Genomic DNA, 25,075 nt, shown 5'->3' with positions numbered 1-25,075 from the left:
ATGAATTAAGGTCCTCCAAGGCATCCAGTAGTAGAATCTCCCTCCCTCCGACCATATCCAGACCTCGTCCACAATAAAATCTCGCTTAATCTTTAATCTATTATCGGCGAGTAAAATTTTGTACTTTTCAGAAAATACATGGCAAATTCTGAGCGCAGGCGTTTATACACATCATCTCCTAAAGGGCGTTCTGAACCGGAGAGACTGGCATTTAGTCCAGCCAAGGCTCTGTGCCGTTAGCCGACGCTGATCGCTGACTTGTATCATGCAACGACGCTGAGTCTCGGTAAAACGCGTCGCGATATTGCCGGGAAATTTTTGTTTTTCTTGGGTTTTAGTTTTGGATTGTGATGGGGATTTTTTGTTTTTTTTTTGAAATTGTGACAGTTTTTGAACATGTGAGGACTATTATTGGTGTGTCTTTTAATGCGGAGAGTTAAAGTTTCTTGAGGTTAGTAGAGAAATTTGGAAATGATGATTTTTTTTTTGGAAAATTTAAAGATTTTTTGAATTGCGATTAAACAATATAGGAATTAAGTTTCGATTTTTTACATTGATTTTCACCATTTTTTAAATTTTTGATGAAAATGTTGACCTATAGAAGCGTATCCATGCTTTAAGCTCATTGGAATAATGACCATAGATAGACCCAAATAAATTAAAACTAAAACTATAAAATAACTATAAAACTATAGAATAAACTAAAACAATTTTTAGTTTATTCAAGTGAGGTGAAAACTATGAAGTGCATAGAAGTAGAAGCACTTATTTATTTATTGAAATTAAAACATATTATTACAAGTCTCTTATATGGAATATATTAAAAGAAAACTAAACTAAATGTTAAAATTATTCATTTATTATTTATAAAAAATTTTATTTTTTATTAATTAACCCTTAAAAACATATTTATTTAATTATTAAAAAAACTGAACTTAAAAAAGGCTTTAAATACTACTTAAAAGACATTGGCAATTAAATTCGTTTTGTGCACCTAATAATTTATTTCCCAATTTTTTCAATTATTTTGAAATTTTCGTATATAAAAAACTATGGAAATTCTTGTTTTTTAATAGTTAAACTAAAAAAAAGGTCTATAAATGTTCAAGATAATTCTGAAAATCATGTTCAAAATCTGGAGAATATAGGAATTACTTGAACAGAAATTACTTTGTTTATTTCTGGGTATTTTTTTTGTCTAGAATATATTTATTTAATTGTTCCAGGCATTTTAATATGAAATTACATAAATTCTTTAATTTTTGTTAACCAGCCTTTTTTTTTTGGTTTTTAGCTTTAAATTGTTATGGGGAATTATTTTTTTTTAATTGTGACAGTTTTTGAATATATAAGGACCGTTACTGTGCGGAGAGTTAAAGTTTCTTAAGGTTAGTATGGAGGAATTTGGAAATGATGATGTTTTTTTTGGAAAATTTAAAGATTTTTTGAATTGCGATTAATCAATATAGGAATTAAGTTTTGACTTTTTTTACATTTTCTAATTTTTTTTGACACGGGTTTTTTTAAATTCTGCCAAAAGTGTTGACCTCTAAAACCATATCAATGCATTAAATTTATTGCAATAATGACCGTAGTAGTTTATACAAGTAAACTGAAAACAAAGGCATAGAAGTACAAGCAATTATTTATTAATTGAAATGAAAACATATTACTACATGTCTCTTATATTTTCTCTCCAGGAAACTAAGGGATTTATCTGGAATATATTAAAATAAAATAATTTATTTATTAATTATAGTAATTCTTTATTTTTTATTAGTTAACCCTTTAAAATATATTTATTTAATTATTCAAAAAACTGAACTTAGAAAAGGCAAATACTACTTAAGAGACATTGGCAATTAAATTTGTTTTGTACCTTAAATAATTTTTTTCCTTAATCATATATACAAAATTATAGAAATTCTTGTTCTTTAATAGTTAAACCAAAAAAGAAAAATAAGTTCTATGAATGTTTAAAATAATTCTGGAAATCATATATGTAACGAGAACATACAAAAATATACATAAATTATATAAGAAAACAAACATACAAAAGTTTATACAATTTAAGAAACTTGTATGAGGTCAAAATACAAACAAAAAATAAATAAATAAATCAGTGAATCAATAAAAAAAACAAAAATTAGTATACACTACATTGTGAAAGTCTAGAGAATATAGGAATTACTTAAACTGGTTCTTTTTGTTTATCTAGAATATATTAATTTAATTCTTTCAGGCATTTTGATATGAAATTAAATAAATTCTTTATTTTTTGCTAACCAGCTTTTTTTTTGATTTTTAGCTTTGGATTACGATGAACATTTTTTGTTTTTTTCGCTTTCAAATTGTGACAGGTTTTGAAAATGTGAGATCTGTCTTTTGGGTGCATAAAGTTACTTAAGGTTAGTATAGAGAAATTATGATTTTTTTTTGAAAAATTTAAATTTGCGATAGCAAATCTTTTAAATTGTAATTAACCAGTCAAGAATTAATTTTCAATTTTTTTCTTTAATAATTAAAACACAAATTAATCTTTAATTCAATTTTTTTAATTATTTTATGAAAGCTTGTAAATAGCTTTAAATACCTGGACAAAAACAGTAATAATTAAAGTCGCTTTGAGCCTTTGTAGACCTTGGCTTTAAATTCTTGGTATAATTTTTTCTCGATATTTCTAGGCATGAAAAAACGTTGATACATAGTGAACTATAAAGAAATTAAAATAAAAAATATGAAAACCATTAACCAAAACATAAAAATTACCTAAATTTTTATTTAAATTTTGTAATTGTTTAATAAAAGCTTGTTAGTAACTTTAAATGCCTGAAAAAAAACAATAATAATTAAAGTCTCTGTGAGCCTTTGTAGACATTGGCTTTAAATGCTTGGAATAATTTTTTTCCAATTTGTCTAGATATAAAAAACGTTCATACATAATGAACTATAAAATTAAAGCAAACAAATATAACAACCATTAACATAGCTTATGTATTAAAAATTACTTAAGCTGGTCGCTTTTCCTGGGTGTTTTTTTGTGCTTAGCATTTATTTATTTAATTATTTTAAACATTTTTATCCTAAAATTTTATAAATTGTTTTCTGGATCTCTTGTTTATTTAAGAAAAGCTTGCAAATGGCTTTGAATACCTGGAGGAATAATAATAGCAACTAAAGGCGCTTTGTGCCTATATAGACGTTGACTTTAAATGCCTGGAATATTTTTTTCTCATTTGTCCAAGCATTGCAAAATACTTGTATGTAATAAACTATAGAAATTTTTGATTTTTTAGTAGTTAAATCAAAAAAAGAACATTTAACTTTATTAAAATAAAATTTTATGGATGCTGAAAAAAATCCCGTAAAAACATTTTTAGGGTCTGGAAAACAAAAATTATTTAAACTGGTCGCTTTTTTCCGGGTGTTTTTTTTTATTAAAATATATTTAATTAATTCTTTATTAAATTTATTCTATTTTAATTTTTCTAGGCATTTTGATATTAAAAATATATAAATTCTTAATTTTTTTGAGGCTTTTTGAAGTTATTTACATCTTTTTTTACACTCCAGATAAAAATTCTGGATTTCTTGGGTATTTAGGAAAAACTTAGAAAAAACTTTAAATGCCTGGAATATGTTTTTTTTCTCGTTTTTCCTAAAAAAGGACCATTTATATTAAATCAAGTTTTATGGATGCTTAGGAAAAACCTGGAAACCACTTTAAAAGTTTGGAAAAAACCAAAAATACTTAAACTGGTCGTTTTTTGTACTTCTAGTGTATTTATTTAATTCTTCAAGGCATTATCATATAAAAATAACATTAATTCTTTAATTTTTATTAACTAGAAAATTTATATTTTTCTCAGTTTCGTGTTTGTGACCCGATATCTTCAATATTGCGGAGGGTTGTTGGGTAGGGTCAGAAATAAAACAGAAACCTGTTTACCTAAATTAAACTAATAGTGTCCTGAGGATGATTTAATATAAGTCAAAACGTCGACATTTAGGTAAACAGGTTTCTGTTTTATTTCTGACCCCACTCAACAACTCTCCGCAATATTTATATTTTTCTTATGACTGCTTGAAAAAAACTGAAAGAGGCTTTAAATGCTTGGAAAAGATTTAAATGCTGAAAAAATGCTCGTTCTTTTTCCAGCTAAACCAAGTAATTTAAGGCTTGGATAAAATCAGTATAAGGATCTGGAATTTCAAAAAAAGTCTTCTTCTCTTTCTTTTCAGGCACTTTAAACTAATGGGGAAAAAACGAAAATAACAACACCCGAAAAACTCTAATTTTTTCACAAGTATCTTATAATTAACAGTGTCAAACGCCTCACACAAGTCAAGTGACATGACATATTTTACTTTCCATCTATAATTTCATTATATTATAATTTCATTGGTATTTCTAACACCAGACTTACAGCGGCTAATGATCAGAAAAATGCATATCCGCTATACCAAACCGTGTAATTTTTAAAGGTTTATCTATAAGCCCATGTAAAATTAAACAGTTTTCTAAAGAATTTGACACTTTTAGCCAAATAAGATTAATGTCTGTCATCAAATTTAATCCGCCAATAGTAGAGATTAATTTAGAAGGAATACCATCCATCTGCTCTAAATTTGTTTGTATATAGAGACAGTGAGATATATAAATTTAAAAAATAAATATTCAGACAAGCATACTTTAGTAACATTCGAAACTGAATAAAAGCCTATTATTATGTAAATATTTATATATAAAATTAAATAATAAGCAAACCTTACCAAACTCTTTAAATAATTAAAAAAAAAATAATCGTAGTACCATAGCCATTAATGTTATGCTTTTATGGTTCTAAAACTATTCACAAGACATACACTTTTAGATTCTAAATAAAAAAATTACCAAATCAAAAAGTTGTACTTTATAAAGCTTCGGTTACACTTTGGCCTATAAAAATTTTTCAAATAAAAATTCTTGATTTTTTGATTGTTAAGGAAAAGCTTCGAAATTGCTTCAAATAGCTAAAAACTAACTCAAATAGTGTCTAAAAAAGTCTTTCAGGGTTAAAAAAAATTCAATTTTAATAGAAGCTTACAAAAGGGAATTGGAAAAAGCTTAAAAAGCCTGCTGAAAAATACTGAAATTGCTCTAATAATTAAATTAAATGAAATGCCCTGGAGTAAATGTTACATTTAAATCCCTTCCAGGCATTTTTTTAGTTACGTACAGCCTGATATTTATATTTTTCGTCAAAAGAAATTTATTATTTGGATTTATTAAATTAATAATTTTCTGTTTTTGTACGCTTGTGTCGAACACACATTTGCATTTTAACATAATATGAAACACTTTCAAAAATAATTTTTTTATACAGGATATTTAGCCAAAACGAGTACAAGAGACCATTAAAAAAAATATTAAAACGTTTCAAAAAAAATATTAAAATTTATTTTTTTTTGAAATTATGTAAGTTTTTAAGAAATTTTTTAGGCAAAATATCATACAAAAACAAATTTTTAATATTAGATAAACAGCTAAAATAATTATTTAAAAAAATTGCCTAATAAAATTAGGGAAAAGGCCAGAATAATACAACAAACATCTTTGAAAAGAAATAATTTCCTTCGTATAAATTTTACTTAAAAAGTTTCTATGAAAACAAAAAAAATTAAAAAAAACTATAATAAAAGTTTCACTGGCCCCGTTAGCGAAAATGTCATTTTAAAATTCAAGCTCCTTCGCAGTTTTGAGTCGTAAAACTTACGGCGGTAAGATTTCATGTCTCCGCGTATCAATTTACATAATATTCCTAAAGTTCTTCAGAAATACACACAAAGTAATCAATTTAAGTTTGCATATAAAAAAGTGTAGTTATTTAATCAAATATTATAATGGTCTGGAGACATATCATACTATTTGGCATTAATAAATTGCGAGTCATGATCGTTTAAGTTATGCACGATATATTTATTTTGTATTTGTACTAATACCTTGCAAGTAATTTTGCCTTTTTTAGAGGCAGTTGAGGGTAGACCTTTCTGGAGTGCCTGAGATCCATTAAATTTCTTTTCCCATTATTAGATAATAAAAGAGTCTATTCACTATAAAAATAAAATATTAAAAAGCGAAGTTATACACGATGATAGTCGTTTGCTTTAAAATAATGATGAAAATCACTCTGAAAATATAGTTGTTCTTATTAGTTCCAGGCAATTTGGGTGCAATGGTATTGCATATTAGATCAACTATTCTCTTAATCCATTCGTTTTTAGCAAAATTATGCTGTGAATATTAATTGCAAGAATATCCATATTATCCATGCATCAATGGAATAAGTAGTTTTTAATGCTTAACACATATATGCAGTCAATAAAAGAAACTATAAAAAAACATTAATAGAAATCAGAGAGCACAAGCTCAAGAAGACTATTAAAAAGCATAATTTTTAATATTAATATATTGCCAGTCATGATCGATTAAGTTATACACGATGGTGGTCATTGATCTTAAAATTATCACGAAATATCACCTGCAAAATGTATTCAGAATAAAAAAGAAATGAAAAATAATACAGGGTTTAATTGCCTGGAATAAAAAGAAAAAATTAATCGATCGACTGTCTGGATTAAATAAATAACCATGAATCTTGTCTTTAATAAAAGAGGAATACTCCAGGGTTAAACTGCTTCAAATCAAAGGGACAAACAGGATAATCAGGAATATATGACTCAATTGCCTGGAAGGACAAAATGATCATTTATTAAATTATGATTTAATTGAAATTAAAAAAACCTTAAATTTAACTGCTGAAAACAATACATGGCTAGTTAATGACTTTTTTGATATCTGAAAATTCTGGATTCTAATGTTTAATCCCGAGAAAAAAAATTACCAAACTCACTTTAATTTAAAAAATCCCGAAATCAATTAAATCTGATGAAGGTATTTCCGACTACTTCAATTATTCAGTTGCGAGTCAGGATTAATTAAGTTATGCACGATGATGGGCGTTAACACGATGTCTAATTTGCATTCAGCCTAGTACCTCAGAAGTAATTTTGTTTTTCTTTCAGGCATTTGAAGGTAGAAATTCTTGTACTACATGGACAGAAATAATAGTATAATTGGGTTCAGCAAGTAAATAATTTATTTTTTTCAAAAATTTATTTTAGCTTGCTTATCTAAAAGAGAATAAAGTTTTGTTGTTGGATAAATTTAAACAAGTTTGTGTTCAAAAAGACCATGAATTGGCATCTGCTTCAGCATCTCCTTTTTTTATAGATGTTTTCTAAACGTTTAATAGCCAAAAAAGTATTTACAATTTAAGAGATTTAAAGTTTCTTTGCCAAGTAGTCGTATTGCTAATTGCGTTTTTTTTAAGGCTACGTTTAATGGATTTTCTTACTCTACAGATCTTGACGATACGTGCATTATATGTAACACAAATTTTTGAGTGCGCACCTCTTCTTCAGAGTCTAATTTCTTCTGATGACGTTGTATTTAGCGGGCACAACTTATATATTTTTAAATAACATAATATCACAAAAAGTGCATAAAGGTCCTGAAAAAACTGGTGCAGGTTGACTGCAGGGTCCAGCTCGTCTGGATACCTGGCCACGCAGACCATACAGGTAATGAGAAAGCGGACTCTCTTGCCAGACTGGGATCCGCGAAGAACCCATAGTTGGTATCACCAAATGCGTTGCGGTCGCGTCAATGAAAGGTCTGCTGGACAAGTGGACCCACCGAAGATCGACTGAGTCCCCTGGTATGAGACAGGCCAAAGCGCACATAGGTGGGCCCTCTGCCTGTCTCACCAAAAATCTACTACGCCTAAAAAGACGCGAAATTCGGCTAGTGACAGGTCTTTTAACCGGTCACTGGCACTTAAGAAGCCATCTCCATACTATCGGTATTGCGGACAACCCGGAATGCCGATGGTGCTGTGAGGAGGATGGAACTGTTGACCATGTAGTCGGGGAGTGCCCAGTACTCTCACGCGCCAGGTAAAAATACTTGGGTAACACTTTCAGTGTACCGAGTGACTTTAAGTCCTTCAGACCAGAGAGCCTTATCGGTTTCTCTAAGGCTGTTGGACTCTGGTAACCCTCGGTGGGGCATGACGGGTCCATTAGGAGACCTATATGCACAACTGCCTTGGCAGCACACTGTTTCGACAATTCATCACAAAAAGTTAAACCTGTTGTACATTACTTTTTAAATTTTCTCCGACTAAGTAGCTTCATAATTAATGAGTAATTTTGTTCTTTTTTTGGGTTGGGGATTGATTTATTGAGAATAGTGCTTAAGTTGTACAATCTTTCTCTTTCGTTCTATAATGAATAATTAGTATTTTATTTTTCTTATGATACACATAATATGGTTGTAATTTATGTAATTATATAATTTATAATAGATTAGCGATTAGTTTTTTATAGTTACCTATTTTATAACTGTAACTTATTGTAAACGGTACTTTATAATTCAGCGGAAATTTTTTTATTTTGTTTTTGTTTAAATATATTATTCCTTGTAATGCCTATACACTATTACTATATTTTCTATATTCTATATTTTCTAGTTACTTAAAATGGCAAAAAAAAAATTGTGTTATAATTTTTTCACTTTTACTTACCAGATATATTTTTGTACCTAACTCTAAGGAAGGATCTATTGATTTTCACCATCAAAATTTAACACGAAAAAAAATTATGAAAAAACAATTTCCATCTGGAATAAACATAATAGCAAATACATGCATCAGTATTAAATGAATTATGTACTACAGTAAAATATTCATAAATAAATGTTACATAATTCTCATACTGCATAAACCATATTGAAAATATAAATCCCGCGCGTTTTTTACCGCATAAATAATTTATTAAATAATGCTTTCAACTTATCAATATTTGATTTAATTTATTTCCAAAATTTAACTTTAGCAATCAAAAACGGTTTTATAAAACACATGAAAAAGCCTTTTAAAATACTACCGCGAGAAATGTACGTACGTATGTATATCTCTCTCCGTTTAAAATAATTGCTGGGGCCACAATAAATTTCCTTTTTATGGTCACTTTTAATATTCCTATTGTTATTTTTGGTGGCCATATTTGCATTTCACTCTACGCGCTTAATTAGTTCCCATTTCGAATAATTAATTTATTATTTTTAGGAATTTATATTTGTGTTGTTTATTTAAGGAAAGCCACTACTTTGTTGCGCAACATGTTTGTTTGTTCAAGCAATTACAGTATTTTTTTAACACAATTTCCAGACCATAATACTGATTTAAAAATTAATTAAACCATCCCACTTCAATAAACTAATAATAACTCTAAAACAATCGACACGTAGGCATAACACAAATGCAGTTTCGAAATCGAATCATAACTAATGGAAAATAAATGCCCATACGAGACCCAAATAAAGCAAACATGATAATAGGGGGATTTTAGGTAAACGTCAAACCGTCATTCCCTAAATCACTATCACTTAATGAAACTGCGTATCCAGTTTCACTATTTTATTGTAATAATGCAGGGGATAGATAAGCAAATTTTGCATAATTTCTTCACCTATCTCCATTCCGATGATGTGACAGTTTTCAATTTCGAAATTGAATAAATCCCCGCCCGGGTATGCTGAAATTTGTTCTATTACTATCAGTATAAATTATTTGATGTGTTATATTATATAAATTTAGTGGATGTGTTTGCACACTTTTCCATATCCCTTAGCCCTCGAGCATTGTGGAGGAGATTGAATAATTTTAGCATTTGCAATAAAAAAATTCTATTCGTGACACCCTTAATAATCCTGATTTTATAAATCGACACTTCTCAGCAAATAATAAACCATGGGATTAATTACTATATAATTACTACAAAAATATTAGGAAATGTTGCTTTGAATCATTCTTTACTTTTAGGACAGTCACTAATGTTGGAAAGTTTCCCAGGTTATTCCTCTGCCCAAAGAAACTGCAGTTTCAGCAAGTTTACTTGGTGATTTGCGGCTGATAAGCAATGGCCAAAGTTCTTGAAAAAATAATGTTTACACAAATATCGGAACATTTAAATCTGTATAAAATTTTCCCTTCGTACCAATCTGGTTTTCGCTCTGGTTTTTGTTGTACAACCGCATTATAAAATTAGGGCTGCAGATGACAGCAAATGCACAACTTTAATTCTATTAGACTTCTCTAAGGCATTTGACACTATAAACCATTAACTCTTTTCTTCAATCTTAAATTTTGTTGGATTTTCTTCACTTGATTTTTGTAAAGCTTTACACCTTTACAGGACTTTTTAAAGAGGTTTGCTCAAAAAAAATAAATCCTCAATTAACAATGGAAATAAGGAAAAATTTAAAAAAAATATCCGATTAATATGATAAATTTATCTAAAGTAAACATAAACAAATTTCATCATTTTTGATTTAACTGACCATCAGATTTTAATTTTTTATAAAAAAAAATCATCTTCCTCAAAAAAATGTTTTTTTATTATACCCTAAACTAGTTATTCAATGAATTTCAATAATAAATCAATGTGCAAATCTCTATTTTTTTAATTTTTTAAGCTACAATGAATATTCATCACATTTTTCTTCTTCAAAAAAATTTGTATAAAAAACTCACATCTTATAATAATAATAATGATATACAGGGTGTCCATTTAATATCGCGGTGCTCGATTGCGGCTAAACCGTGAAACGAAAAAAACTTTAATGTGAGTTGTGGTGTTCCACAAGGCTCAATTTTAGGCCCCTTACTGTTTAATATCTATACTAATAACCTCACTAATTGCCTAAAATTCTGCAAGGTACACCAATATGCCGATGATACAAAACTTTATTTTTCTTTTCTTCCATCTGAATATGTTAATGCAGAGAAAGGCCATCCATATTTTAGAAATAAATAAAACATATACAGGGTGTTTCAGAACTATGGGATCAAACTTCTAGGGGTTGTTCAGTGCAACAGTAGAATCCATTTGAGTATAGGAGCCCATGTCCGGAAATGTGTCACTACGGCCCCAAGAAGCGTTTAAATGTAGAACAAATATTAATTACCTAAATAGGATCTAATGCATTTATTTTTACCTTTTGTATATGATACCATCACAATAATTGTTCAAAATGTCTTCGTCCAACCTCAATACACCGATTTAAACGCCGCACACGATTTCGGCGGACTACACTAAAAATTTGATTCTCGTTTTGAATGATTTCACATGCTGCTGTTATTCGTCCAATTAAGTCTAGCTCTGATTCTACTGGAGTTTCGTAGACTAAAGACTTTACATGTCCCCATAAGAAAAAATCGAGCGACGTTAAATCGGGTGACCTAGGAGGCCAAGAAACTGCTCCACCTCTGGCAATCCAACGGTGCCCAAACCGCTGAGCCAAATACTTGCGTTCTTGTACAGCAAAGTGAGTCTTTATCATGCTAAAACCATATTTGCTGTCTAACGTTTAGTGAAACATTTTCAAGGAGTTCCCTGTGAACCGTTCCGGTAGAAGGTATGGCCCAATTAAATAATCATCAACAATGCCTGCCCATACGTTGACAGACCAACGATTCTGATGTTTTCTTGGAAAAATTGCATAAGGATTTTCTTCGTGCCAAATATGGCTATTCCTACTATTAAAAATACCGTCTCTTGTGAGAGAGGCTTCATCGGTCCACAAAACATATCGTAAAAAATTTGATTGTGCAATGATATGATCCAGAAGCCATCGACAAAATTGAACTCTAGGATGATAATCGGCTGCAGTCATACCTTGAACTTTCTGGAAGTGGTAAGGATGGATTTGTTGCTCGTGTAGTACCCGCCAGACAGAAGCGTTACTCGTATTCATATTTTCAGCGACGTCACGTGTACTATTTGATGGTTCATCGGCAACTCGCTAAAGCATCTCTTCTTCAAATTCGACCGTTCTTACGGTTCGAGCAACACCAGTATCATGCATCTTGGTCTTAAACATGCCTGTCTCAGCGAGCCGCCGATGAACCGCAATAAACTTTTTGTATCCAGGATGCTGTCGTTCGGGATAACGTTCATGATACAACCGCGATGCTGCTCGTGCATTGCAGTTTGTTGCTCCGTATGCCAAATGCATATCCGCCAATTCTTGATTGGTAAAGTTTTTCATTAGCAATAAATGTTTAAAAATTGTAAACTATAAAATTTTTAAACATGACATTGAGAATTGACATTGATAAGCGTTAATTTTAAACAATTGTTGTTATGGTATCATATACAAAAGGTAAAAATAAATGCAGCAGATCCTATTTAGGTAATTAATGTTTTTTATAAATTTTAACGCGCCTTAGGGCCGTAGTGGCGTAGTGACGCATTTCCGGACATGGATTCCTATACTCAAATGGATTCTTCTGTTGCACTGAACAACCCCCAGAAGTTTGTTCCCATAGTTCTGGAACACCCTGTATTTCAATGTTAAGGTGATTCATACATATCAAGACTGAATGTTTATTGCAGTCAAATTTAACAAAAATAAATAAATCTAAACTCGAACTAGCAAAACATGACACAACAAGATATATACTAAACTATTAGCAAAAGCTGTATCATTCATATTCATTTAAGTTATGCACAAAAATCCTAATATTAATACCTTGATAAATTTAGAACTTGAAAAACACCTCGGAAATTAACTTTATAAAATAAATTATAGTTATAAACTGAGTTAAAAGTAGATGGAGACATCAGGCCCGACTAATATGTATTAATATCGCTAAGATCCTAATTCAATTTAGAATTTGTACAGGCGCTAATCCGTTCCTTTAATCAACTGTGATCATTGCTGAGATTAATAGTTATAAGTAAAAGCTAATAACTAAAAGTCCTAATGGAAAACCACTAAAAATATAATGTATTAAATTAAACTGGTATTAAAAACACCCATAGAACCTACTGCTAATTTAAAATACATGCTTAAGGTTTATCAACGCCTAATCGAATGGCATACCGAGTTTCCCCATTCAGATAACTGCTACAATCTTGTTTGAGCCTAAACGACTTTTTCCATGCAAATTACCCGTCTCTTTCTCCCGACATAGGCCGATGATGCACAACTTTATTTTTCAGTTCTTCCATTTGAATATATTAATGCAGGGAGTCATAAGCGAGGATCTAAATACTTTGTTATCATTTTCAAATCGTCGTAATCTTCTTATTAACCCATCTAGGTCAAAACTTGATGATTTTTGGTAGAAACAAGGAGAGTGTTGAATCTTTTATAACCATAAGTATAAGTAATGATTCTATATCTTGTGGAAAAACTGGATGTTGATTTGCTTTTTAAATTCCATATTAAAACCTGTCTACTCAAGGCATATACCGCGCTGAAGTTACTTTATCCTCACAGGCATTCACTATCGCAATTAAAAAAATGTGGTTTACTCACCTTGTCTAGATTTCACTAAAATACAAAAGATTCAACGGGTACAAAAATCTTATTTAAAGTACATCTATAGAATTAGAAAGTATGAGCCGGTCTCTCATAAACTAAAAGACTGTAACTGGTTTAATATGGGGAAGAGGCGCAAAATACATTCTTTGGTTTAATTTCAAAAAATTATACTTAATAAGTGTCCTCCTTACATGCTAGAGAAGATTAAATACTCCTTATGTGATGCTTTGATCAAGATTAATAATATGTATAAATGTATATATGTATTTTTTTTGTACGTTTTGCTTAGTTTCCTGCAAGCAACAATAGAAGTCTATAATATTTTTCAATTGTATATTTGTTTTTAAATTCTTTTTTTTTTTGTTTTCGGAGTCAGACTTGATATTTCTTTAAATTGTTTTTGGCTCCCTTTTGTAAATCAATGACAAAATTAATATCGGATTGTTTTATATGATTTACAAAATAAACACATTATTATTATTATTATTATTAGATCCAACGAAATTGGGAAAGAATTGAGTAACAAAGCTCGATTTTTCTTACTGGAAATCTATTATATCCATCAAGGACGAAAGTGACCGACAAATCTCATAAACTCGGTTTTCTTTCTTCGATCGTCTCTTGTTTTAATGGATAAATTGTCTATCGGGGGAAAGAGGAAACCTCCGGGGGAAACTTTCCGGATAACTGGGAGGCGCACGGGAAACTTTTGTTAGTTTTTCATAACGTCAAAGTTTGTTTGCTTCAGGGCACAAATTGGAAAACATTTCTGAGGTTCGTCAAGGAATAATGTGACATACTTTTGTATAGCAGCATAATTACTTTCATCCAAAAAAAAAGAAAAGAGCCAATATTATTTCTAAAATACTTATTTAGAATTGACGTACATTGTGTGTATTTACTCTTAAGAAAAAAAAGTCCCACAGGATAAACGAGGACGGGAGTAGGAAAGGAGAAAAAAAAAACGAGAACGAAATAAAGAAATAACTGGCCAGTTTCCTACGGGACAAGGGTCATTAGGCGAAGTGATTTCTCCCGTAGGACGTCCGCAGGACGTTAAGGCAAGGATTTTGTTTTGTTTGTGTTTGTAATTCGACCTTATGAATACCCTGGAATCGTCTGGGAATTAATGGGTTACGGTTCCACTAGGGTTTTATTAAATAAAAGGAGGGTAAGGCATTTTTTTTTTGGAGGGAGGAGGCATAGAGGGTTTTTTCAGACATTTTTCTCTTTGATATTTGATATGCTTAGACCGGGATTTTTTAAAGGGTAATAAGCTTATTTTTTTTTAAATAGATCGTTATGATTGCTCCAATTTATAGAAGGAAATGCCAAAATATGATTGGTCCTTCACAACACCATTATAGTGCATAACTTAATAGGTCATAACTAGCAATTTATAAATGACGATAAAAATTAAAACCCAAAAAAATATGCATTATAAGTTACATTTCTTGCTTTTTTGCCAATAGAATAATTTATATCTTTAACCGCCTAAAAGAAATAAGAAAAATTTATTTTCCAGGTGATTTACATAATTTTTAAAGAGACTTTAAGTCACTACTGTTTATTTTTACCCAATCCTGAAAGAAAAACAAAATTTACTTGTAATGTTCTCCTAGACCTTTGAACTGAAATATTTTATTATTAATTAGTTACGTGAGAAAATTGTAACCTTATACCCGGAGGTCCAGAGAAATGAAAAATCAGGCATTTAAGCTCATCGTAAAAAAATAAAAAAGAACAAATTCCATGCAATTACCTAATTAATTTAATTATTTTTTAAGGCAGTTTTCCAGACAATGAAAGTATATTGGTACCTTGAAGTATTTTTTTTTTTTTTTTTTTTTTTAAATATTTCCAGGCGGCTAAAAATATTTTTTATAACCTTAAATATTATTAATTTTTGGGTAAAATTAACTACAAAAAATATGAAAAAATTGGAAAAAGCCATTAGCGCCTGATAATTTAAAAAGCTGTCCAAATTATCTGGATTTTTTCCCTATTTTCCAGGCAGTCGAAAATATTTTTTTATACTGCAGACGTTTTTTATTTTTCGGCAAAATTAGCCTTAAGAGACACAAAAAAACTGGAGAAGGCTGCGAATATTCGGACACACTGAAAAGAAAGTAAAAAAAAATATAGACAGTATTGTTAGTGACACAGGAAAAGGGAACACTTAATAACTTTTTTACTTTTCTATTTTACATGGGACAATTCGTATATTATTACGTATTTTGATAGAAAATAATATTCTGAGAATAATGATACCGCATTTGCTACTTTTTGTGTTATACTAATAAAAAAATCAATTTTTTAAAATTTGAAATAAGGTACCATAAAATGCATTTATGAACATTTTTTAATTTTTATTAAATCACGGAAAAATAATATTCATTCTGTATTACTTAAATCTGTTTTTCAGAAATACAATCAGCAAACATTTCAAATATTAGTAGGTACAATAATTCTTTCAAAAAACTGCGTGAAATTTATTTGAATCACAAATAATAATTGAACTTGACATGTCAATTGAAAAACAATTCAAGAAAGCATTGAAACGCAGTCTCTATTTTTATTAATGAAATACGTTTATTTATATGATTTAATTTTTTTCTTCTTATGGGCTTATTTATCCACCGATTTAAAAAATAATCATACCAAATACAACGCCTTCAATGCATTCATGGCACCCTATTACATACTATATTAGTGCTTAAATGCAAGCCGAATGCAAAATAAATTATCGTATTGATGACCATCATCGTGCATAACTTAATCGATGATGACTCGCAATTCAATAATTATAAAAAATTATAACACAAAAAACATTTTTTAGGCATCTTCTTATCTAGGTAGAACGAGAATTTCTCAACTACCTGAAAGAAAGATAAAAACGGTGTTGGTCCTTTTGAATTTCATAAAAGTTTTTGAAATTGTAAACTATAAGTTACTCTTTGCTTTATTACAATAATTAGATTTTCTGCTTTAGTTTTAGTGTCGTCATTTTTCACCAATCGGAAGCAAAAAGTAGTGCTGAATGGAAATTCGTCAAAGGTTTTTCAAGTAACTTCTGGTGTACCCCAAGATATTATTCTTAGACCTCTGTCCTATACTTTATATATGTCACAACTAACAAAAAAAAACTTTGCTGCACACACTATTACTATGCAAATAAATATCAATTATATTTTTTATTTAATGTGAATTAATGAAAAATATAACTGGTATTTATCTGCGAATAACTTTCAGTAATGTGATCCAAGTTAATCAACCTATCCATCAATGAGGAACTTTATAGGCTATACCAAGAAACTGATAACCTATTAATAGCTAATCCAATAAAGTCATTTTAGTATTAAATGAATATCAGGGATCTATCCAGAAAGCATGCCTGGAGTAGCATGGAAAACAACATATCAGATCAGCAATTCTCATGAAAAAAATAAAACTATACAAATATCCACTATAATATGTTAAATTATTTTGGTAAATATACACAGAGATTAAATAATGATGGTTTGCTATATAAACATTTCCGACAAACGCACGGGATACAACACAAACAAACCTTAGCACAGAGAGTTGGTTTCAATAATATATTATGGTTTTAAATTTTATTAAAGCAGCTAAATTAAAACAAACGTAAAGGAAATAACTAAATAAAGTAAAGAAACAATAAAGAAATTAAAGAGACGCATGAAGAAGTGTGACAACTCATGAGGAAAAACGTTAATAAGCTTGAAAATAAGGCTTGTAAAGCGACGCTTTTGTTTATTATGGCAGTCAAAACCTTATATAGAGATAATATGCTTATTCATAAAAAATAATTCCTAATCAAAAAAAGTTCTACCTTTCAACACGATTTCTCTATTACACAAAACCAATTCGTACTATAATAAAACCAGTGAATGATGATGTTTTTATCATCGAAATGGGCGGTTTTGTTTGCTCAATTATATTTTTACCTCAATAAGGCCTATGAGAGTCTTGTTTGTTAAATTCCAAGTTCAAATTTCATTCCATATAGAACCAGAAAAGTACACGTACGTACTGTGTGTACTTGTGTGGACAAAAGTACATAGTAATTCTGTTGATTTATTTCTAAATAATTGAATATTTAAGAGATGAATGGAAAGAGGTTTAATTTAAGCAGCTAAATACTCCTTAGATATTGGTTTGTGTTTTCAAGATCTGACTCTATATTGAATACCGAAAAGTTCGGTTTAACAACTGCGTTCACATTAATCAATTCAGTATTTATACTTGGGCCCTATTGAAGAAATATTGGATGTCAACTTGTGAGTTATCAATGCATTGTCACGCCTTAATATGAAACAAACTTCCCCAATAATTAAAGAAAGATTAATAACAAGAAAATGGTTTACCTCTCGCTAAAGTTCCCCGGCCTTTTTACGACTCTCAATAGACGAGAATCGCACCGTTATTTTCAAAACAACATTAAACCAAAAGAAAAAAAAAAAAGAGAAAAACCTAAAAATAAAACCGGCGTTTTAATTAAAACGTCGAAAAGTCGAATTACGACGACGCCCCCGGCTTCGGCACTTAATCTTTCGTCATAACGGCGAAAATGTCGTTGTGTTGTGGCGGCGGCGCTGAGATCGCCCGCCAGCAATAAAATATACAATCGAACAATTTTAATACCGGATATCCATCAGGTTTAAATTAAAACGTTCCGAATTTATTGCCCTTATCTGGCCCCGAATATCAATGAAACACCGGGAGCAATTGGGATTTTTGCTCGCCCAAACACGCTGTAATTCCCGGATTCTTTTTTAATCGAATTTGGTACACCTGTTGATAGATATCTCGATGAATAATAATCAATCTGCATTTGACTTTTTATTTGATTAAAGGTTTTAATATTTTCTGTTGGGTTTTAGATATTCATAAATATTTAGGGGGGGTTTTAGATGCTATTTAGTCCTTAGATAATTTGAAAGTAACTTTTATTATCTAAGGGATTTTTGAAAATCTCAGCAGTGATTTATAGGGGGTCCTTAATAAAGAATTTTAAAACTAAATTTATTTAAATATAAAAATTATGAAAATGCAACGAATTGCATGTGATAGATACGCGCAAGTTGTCTTTTGTACAGATGTACTTTTAAATGGTCTAAAGATCTATCAGCATTTTTTGCTTCAGTCAAGGGTTTTCTTTTAAAATTGTACTAAGACCTAGCCCACTTTTATTATAATTTGTAAATATTTTATTTAGTGGTCGGGGTGTAAAATTTTAATTTAATGCATAATTTAAATGGATGCGAAAATCATTTAATTATAATAGGTAAATTTAGAAAAAAAATCGAATTCGTGCATAATTTTAACGAACTCGATAATCATTTTAATAATTAAATTTAATTGCATATTTTTTCATAATGAAAATGTGATCAAACGTAATTTTAATGCATAATTTTAATGGATACGAGAGTCATTTTAGTAAAATAAATTAATTCAGGAAAAAAATTGAATCTTGAAACTAAGAAGGTTTATATAAAAATATAATAGTTTAATTTGATGCATAATTTAAATGAATACGACGATCAATCAAATATTCAATCAAAATTTTTAAGGCATGGATTAAAATTTAAGAAAAAAAATACTCGCTGGAAAAGATAATACTAAAACTTCTGGAGTAGAATTAAAAATGATTTAAAATCGCTGTAAAAATTATAAAAAATTACTTTAAATGACTAAAATAAAATAAGAAAGTATACAAATTACCAAAAAGAAAAAATATTTAAATTCCTAGTTTCAAATAAAAATTAATTTGAAATACCTGAAAAAAATAAAAGGTAAAAGCCTGGAATAAAATAAAAAATACATCAAAGCTGGTTGTTTGGAAAAAATATTCAAATTCCTAGAATAAAATAAAAATTAGTTTGAAATACCTGGAAAACATAAGAACTTACTGGAAAAGCCTAAAATAAATAAAAAAATTAATGAATTTTTTATTTTACTTTAGCTGCCTGGAAAATTATTTACATACCTAAAATATATTAACTAATAAAAACTATAAATTTGTAAGATGAATTCCCGGTATAAAATTTTAGAAAACATATGCCTGGAAGACAGAATATTCAAATTACTGGAATAACATATACTGAAATAAGATGAAACCTTATTTGAAATTCCATAAAAACATAAAAAATACTGACTGGAAAAAATACGCAAATTCTTGAAATAAAATAGCGATTAATTCAACATACCTGAAGAATATAAGAAATAATTATAAAATTTAATTTTATTTTTTTTTCACAACAGTTTTGTTACAATAAAGAAAAAGTTACACAAGCTTATAAAAGCTATATGGAATTTTCTCATAAAAGAACATTAATATAATATCCGAAAACTAGGACAAAAAATAAATATATAGAATATTATGCACCTACACTCAGAACAGTAATTTTAATAATTCACTTATAGTTTATGTAATTTCATTTTGAATACCAGCAATTTGCATAACAGGTGCCTCTATTATCGCCAATAATTAAAGCATGCTGATAGATGGTGTCTTTATAAGGCAGACACCTACCAAGTAAATTACTGGTATTTCAAGTAACTCTGCATAGACTTTACTTGATAGCATTACAGAAATCTATTTTAGAACCTAATTGGCTTGGAATTAAAATTTAAAGTTCATGACTTACGTATGATTCAGAGATAACAAATAAATGAAAAATACTGTTTTATAATTTCTAATGTGCTTGTGAATAATATAACATACATCTATCTCAGCAGTAACTTTACACGCTTGAAAACCAAAAGGGTGTTTAAAATTACTAAATATTCTCTTATTGAAATAATAGCAGTAAAACATATTATCTGATGATATGATTTTACAGGTCGTTCCTTAATGCGTTAAGCGTGGTTCTTGTTGGAAATAAAAAGATTTCAAGAGTGATTTTTAAAATTATTTTAAAGTATATTTTTATTTATTTATTTATAATCGAAAAAATTAGAAATTATATAGAAGTACAAAATAAACACCTAAGTAACTTAACACTTGTGTATGCCTATATATAAACGTATTATTAGAAAAAAACCGTAAATCTTTACAATGTTTGGATTCCAGCTCTTACTTAAATTATTTAATTAAATATTTTTAATTAAATAATTTGAGTAGTCAAGAATTACACTTTATATAAATACATACAGGGTGATTGACGACCGATGGTAACAGATAATGCTTTATCGATCTAAAATATTTTCAACACTGCAGCGTTGCCGCGCATATAAAAAAATGGCAACACCTTTGATTTATCGATTTCATTTCCCTGCTTTATTTTAAGTCGTTTTTAATCATACTCTTCTATACCAAATTCACTAATTGTAATTAATTGTTTATTTCTTAGTTATTTAAGTTCCTAAAAAAGCTCAAATTCTAAACATCGCTTTAAGAGACTATGTTGATTGAATTTCCTACAGTCTGATTTAATCAGCATTATACAGGGTCCTCGAAAATTAAAATCTTTCATTTACTAAAATGATGAAAAATTCATTTTTTTAAATGGAACACCCTATAATCTAATGGACAATTAAAATGCCTTTAATTTAATATAGTTATTTTTGAAGAGGGTCAACTTTTTTAAAATTTCACAAAAGACCCATATCTCAAATACCAGTAGAAATAGAGTTTTGAAAATGTTTGCACATATTTCAAGGATAATTTTACTCAACACCTATTTTAAAATTTTGTAGAAAAATTTAGGGAGTTTTGAAAAAAACATTTTTTTGAAGGAATTAATTATTTATTAAAAGAATTTACAAGCTGTTCATAACTTAAAGACCAGTAAAAATTCAGATATAAAAATTTCTATACAAATTCCCGGAATAATTTAACTATACACCTCATTCAGATTTTTTCAAAAATCAATCAAAAATCAAAAAACAATTTAAAATTTTTTTTCTCAAGATTTTGGAATATGCTCATATTGCTAATACTAGTTAAAATAATATTTTGAAAATTTTTACACATGTTCACGGAATGATTTAATTGGAAACCTATTTTAGTGTTTTCAAAAAAGTGTAGAGAATTTTGAGCAAAAAAAATAATTTTTGGAAAGGTCGATTTTTTTTCAATGATTTAACAAAATACCTTTAATTCAAAAACCAGTTAAAATAAAATTCTGAAAATCATTACATATGTGCCTGGAATAAATTGATTACTCACCTATTTTATCGTTTTTCAAAGAATTAACAGGGTTTCCAGAAAATTTATTTTTTTAGAAAAGTCGTTTTTTTCTTAAAAAATTTCACAAAATGCCTATATTTTAAAAACCAGTAAAAATAAAATGTTGAAAATTTCTACACATATTTCTGGTATAATTTGACAATAATTCCAGCGTTGCTAAAAAAATCGACAAACTTTTGAGAAAAAAAATTTTTGTAAAGGTCGATTTTTTCTTCCAAAATTTTCACGAAACACCCATATCTCAAAAACCAGTAAAAATTTCTACACGTATTCTTATGATAATTTAACTAAGCGCCAATTTTAGCATTATTCAAAAAATTTACAAGAGAAAGAAAGAATTTTTTTTTTTTTTTTGATAAAGTCGATTTAATTTTTTTGAAATTTCATAGTGTCCATAAACCAAAAACTAGTGAAAAGAAATTAACTTAATATTTTTTGACTATTAACGCAATAATGGCTCAAAATTATTAAAATTTTCACGAATATAACTCTTGACCTTCCGATTGATCACTTTCTGATTCTTCATAAATTCTTAATATCATAAGGAATTAAGTTATAAAATTTTGCTTCTAAATAATCTATAAAATGAGGGTTAATTTGCTTATCTGTAGCAAAGTTAGATTGGTATTCATTTTTATTTTTTTTAAGTATTAGTACTAAACGGTGTCAACACAAAATATTTTATTGATATGAACGGAACGAATTTGCTTTTATATTAAATATTTTTTTTGTGGTATTAATATTTAAAAATGATGTGACCCCCACGGCTGGCGCGTACGTGGCGTAATCTAGAGGTCCAATTTTCACACACTCTTTCCAGTACTGCAGGCTGTATTTCGGCAATCACGCGTCGTATGTTGGCTTCCAAGTGCTCAAGTGTTTCGGGTTTATCAGCATAGACATGCGACTTAACATAGCTCCAAAGAAAATAATCTAATGGCGTCAAGTCGCACGAACAAGCTGGTCAGTTTACAGGTCCATTCCTTGAAGTAAATTAATTGTTTGGCGCGCTGTATGGCACGTAGCACCGTCCTGCTGAAACCACATTTCTGCAACGCCTGCAACGGCTTCCAATTGAGGCACAAAAAAGTTGGTTATCATGTTTCTATATCGCTCACCGTTACTGTAACGTTCTGACCATCAGCATTTCTGAAGACATAAGGACCAATCAAATTACAAAATATTTCTTTATTAAAATAATACCAGAACGAAAGAAATTATTGCCTTGAAAATTTATATCATGACACGCATTTTACTCTCCCTTGAGATTATATAACTGCCGTGACACAGGAACAGTAGACGGTTTTGTTAATGAATTTCGTATATGGGTCATAATTAATATTTAAACATATTTCCTAAAAAAAGAAATTAAATGCAAAGCATTTCGATTTAATTACTGGTAATTCAACATTCCCGATATTTCAAGCAACTATCTATATTCCTATAGACTTCAGTGCTATTTTAGCTCAATAATAATAATAATACACTTTAACCCCATATTTATATGGTCGTATTTCAACTTATAATTTAGAGTTTTATTACGTTGTAATATTTTTTGATGATGTTGCAGCAAATGGAGTAAAAGCTTCATAAGATTTAATGTTTCTCTGATTTAATATAAACAAGAAAAATAGGTTTTTTATTTGAGAGGAAATTAAAAATATGTTAGTTAGTATTGGCGCCCAAATGGGTCGAAACAACTTAGTTCAAGATATTTATATGCTAGTAAACGCTTCTTGATTTACGATTTTATTTTTTATTAAAAACTTTATATAGAACGACCAGTTTAAAATTAAATTTTCAACCGAACAATTTCCCCCTTGTGGCGGTAAGAACGGATTGCGAAAAGTATCTCTTTGCCTCGGCAATAAAACACCCCCCAATCGGTTGCGAAATAAAGACGAAAGAAACTTTTAAAAATTCGTGTACATTATTCACCCCCGATACAATCGGACGAAACTTTCGGAAAAAACTTCTGGGAAAACTGAATTCGTTCACATGGAAAGTATAAAAGAGTTCGGCCGTAACAGGAAAACCATTTTTTAATTTTAAACGTCCACCCTTGTTATATATACTAAATTTCTGTATTATTAATATTTAATCAATATTTGGTTAAAATAAGCTTCATAATTTACAAAAGCAAAATGCCCATTAATAATTTATCGTTAAAACATTGAATAGTCAGTTATCTCGAGCCGCACATCAGTTTTTCCAATAGCCCGTTTCATTATCCAATTTAACCGGAATATTTAGTTAATTATCTTAATTTCTTGCATAATATACATTATTATCAAATTTAATATGATATTTTGCTATTTAAATATTATGAAATAAACCCTCTCGAGTTTTATGTTCTCGCTAAGGCCCGCTTGACCTTTCCGCACCAAGTCCAATATTACTTTGTTGCCTATTTACTGACTCAAAAAGTTTTACAGAAATAAGGGCCATTTTAAAGCTTTACGAGGCATTACGCGAAATAGGATTTTTATATCGGATGAAACGTTTCGTATTTTGAAAGGAAGGTTTAAGGAACTCAATAAATATTTAAGACTAAAACGGGGTAAACGGGAGTTTTTTTTTTGAAAAAACGGTTGTTTTTCAATATTTTATCGTATCAGTGAACAGCGAGTAAAAGGGTCTTTTATATAAGTCGATATTTTTTTTTTAAATTACAAACAGATTGGTATAAGCAGAAGTAATTTTATATGCAAATTTCGGCCCAATTAATAACATAAAGCGCTGCTGAGACAAATAATTTATATAAAATAATATTTTCATAAGTGAGACTATAAAAGTTATTCGAAGTTCTGGAAGGATCATTGGTTTTCTTTATAATATTCTCACATCGTAAATAAATAATCCCATAATAAATAAGATTTAAGGGTCGGTGAGTATATTGAGTTTTCTAAAGATTTGCACTGCTTATTCTGGAATTTGGCTTAAGTAACTTGCTGAACTAAAGGTTCTTTAAGGTGCAATTTATTTATTTGTTGCACGTAGATTTTTTAATAATTTTTTTAATTCGGGGTAAATATGCTTTTTATATTGGAGAGTGCTTTTGGTTTGTGCTCTTTAAGGATATTTAGAGTATAGATATACAATATCGGACAAAATTAGAGTAACTTTTTAAATCATTAGGTTTAGGTAACATGCTGTGGTTTATATGTTTTAAATTAATTGGTAAATAGAGTTTCATTGAACCAGAGGTAAAATATGTAGTTTATATTTAATTTTTAAAACAATCCTATTTGTATTATTAAAATAACTAAAATAAATATATTTTATCACGACAAAATTAAAGCAACTTAATAATATTTCCAAATTAAAGTGTACTATAAAAAAAACTACTTGCAATAGTTTCGGATGTAAATATTTTATACCTTATTTATTTTCTAATAATTTAAGAGTATTCACAGATCATAAAT

At 29.0% G+C, this 25,075-nt stretch overlaps 1 protein-coding gene across 1 annotated transcript in view; it reads left to right on the top strand.

Annotated features, from left to right (window-relative positions):
• The first annotated feature begins 303 nt into the window (after window positions 1–303).
• The window catches only part of LOC126737504 (voltage-dependent calcium channel gamma-4 subunit), a 361,580-nt gene continuing 336,808 nt past the window's right edge, over window positions 304–25,075 (top strand). Inside the window, exon 1 of the mRNA XM_050442427.1 lies at window positions 304–451. The gene's annotated coding sequence lies outside the window, so the exon portion shown is untranslated. The remainder of the gene's footprint in view (window positions 452–25,075) is intronic.

Source organism: Anthonomus grandis, chromosome 6 (assembly GCF_022605725.1).
Source record: "Anthonomus grandis grandis chromosome 6, icAntGran1.3, whole genome shotgun sequence".
NCBI lineage: Eukaryota > Metazoa > Arthropoda > Insecta > Coleoptera > Curculionidae > Anthonomus > Anthonomus grandis.
The sequence above is the reverse complement of the archived record's forward strand: the minus strand, read 5'-3'. Positions and strand labels throughout refer to the sequence as shown.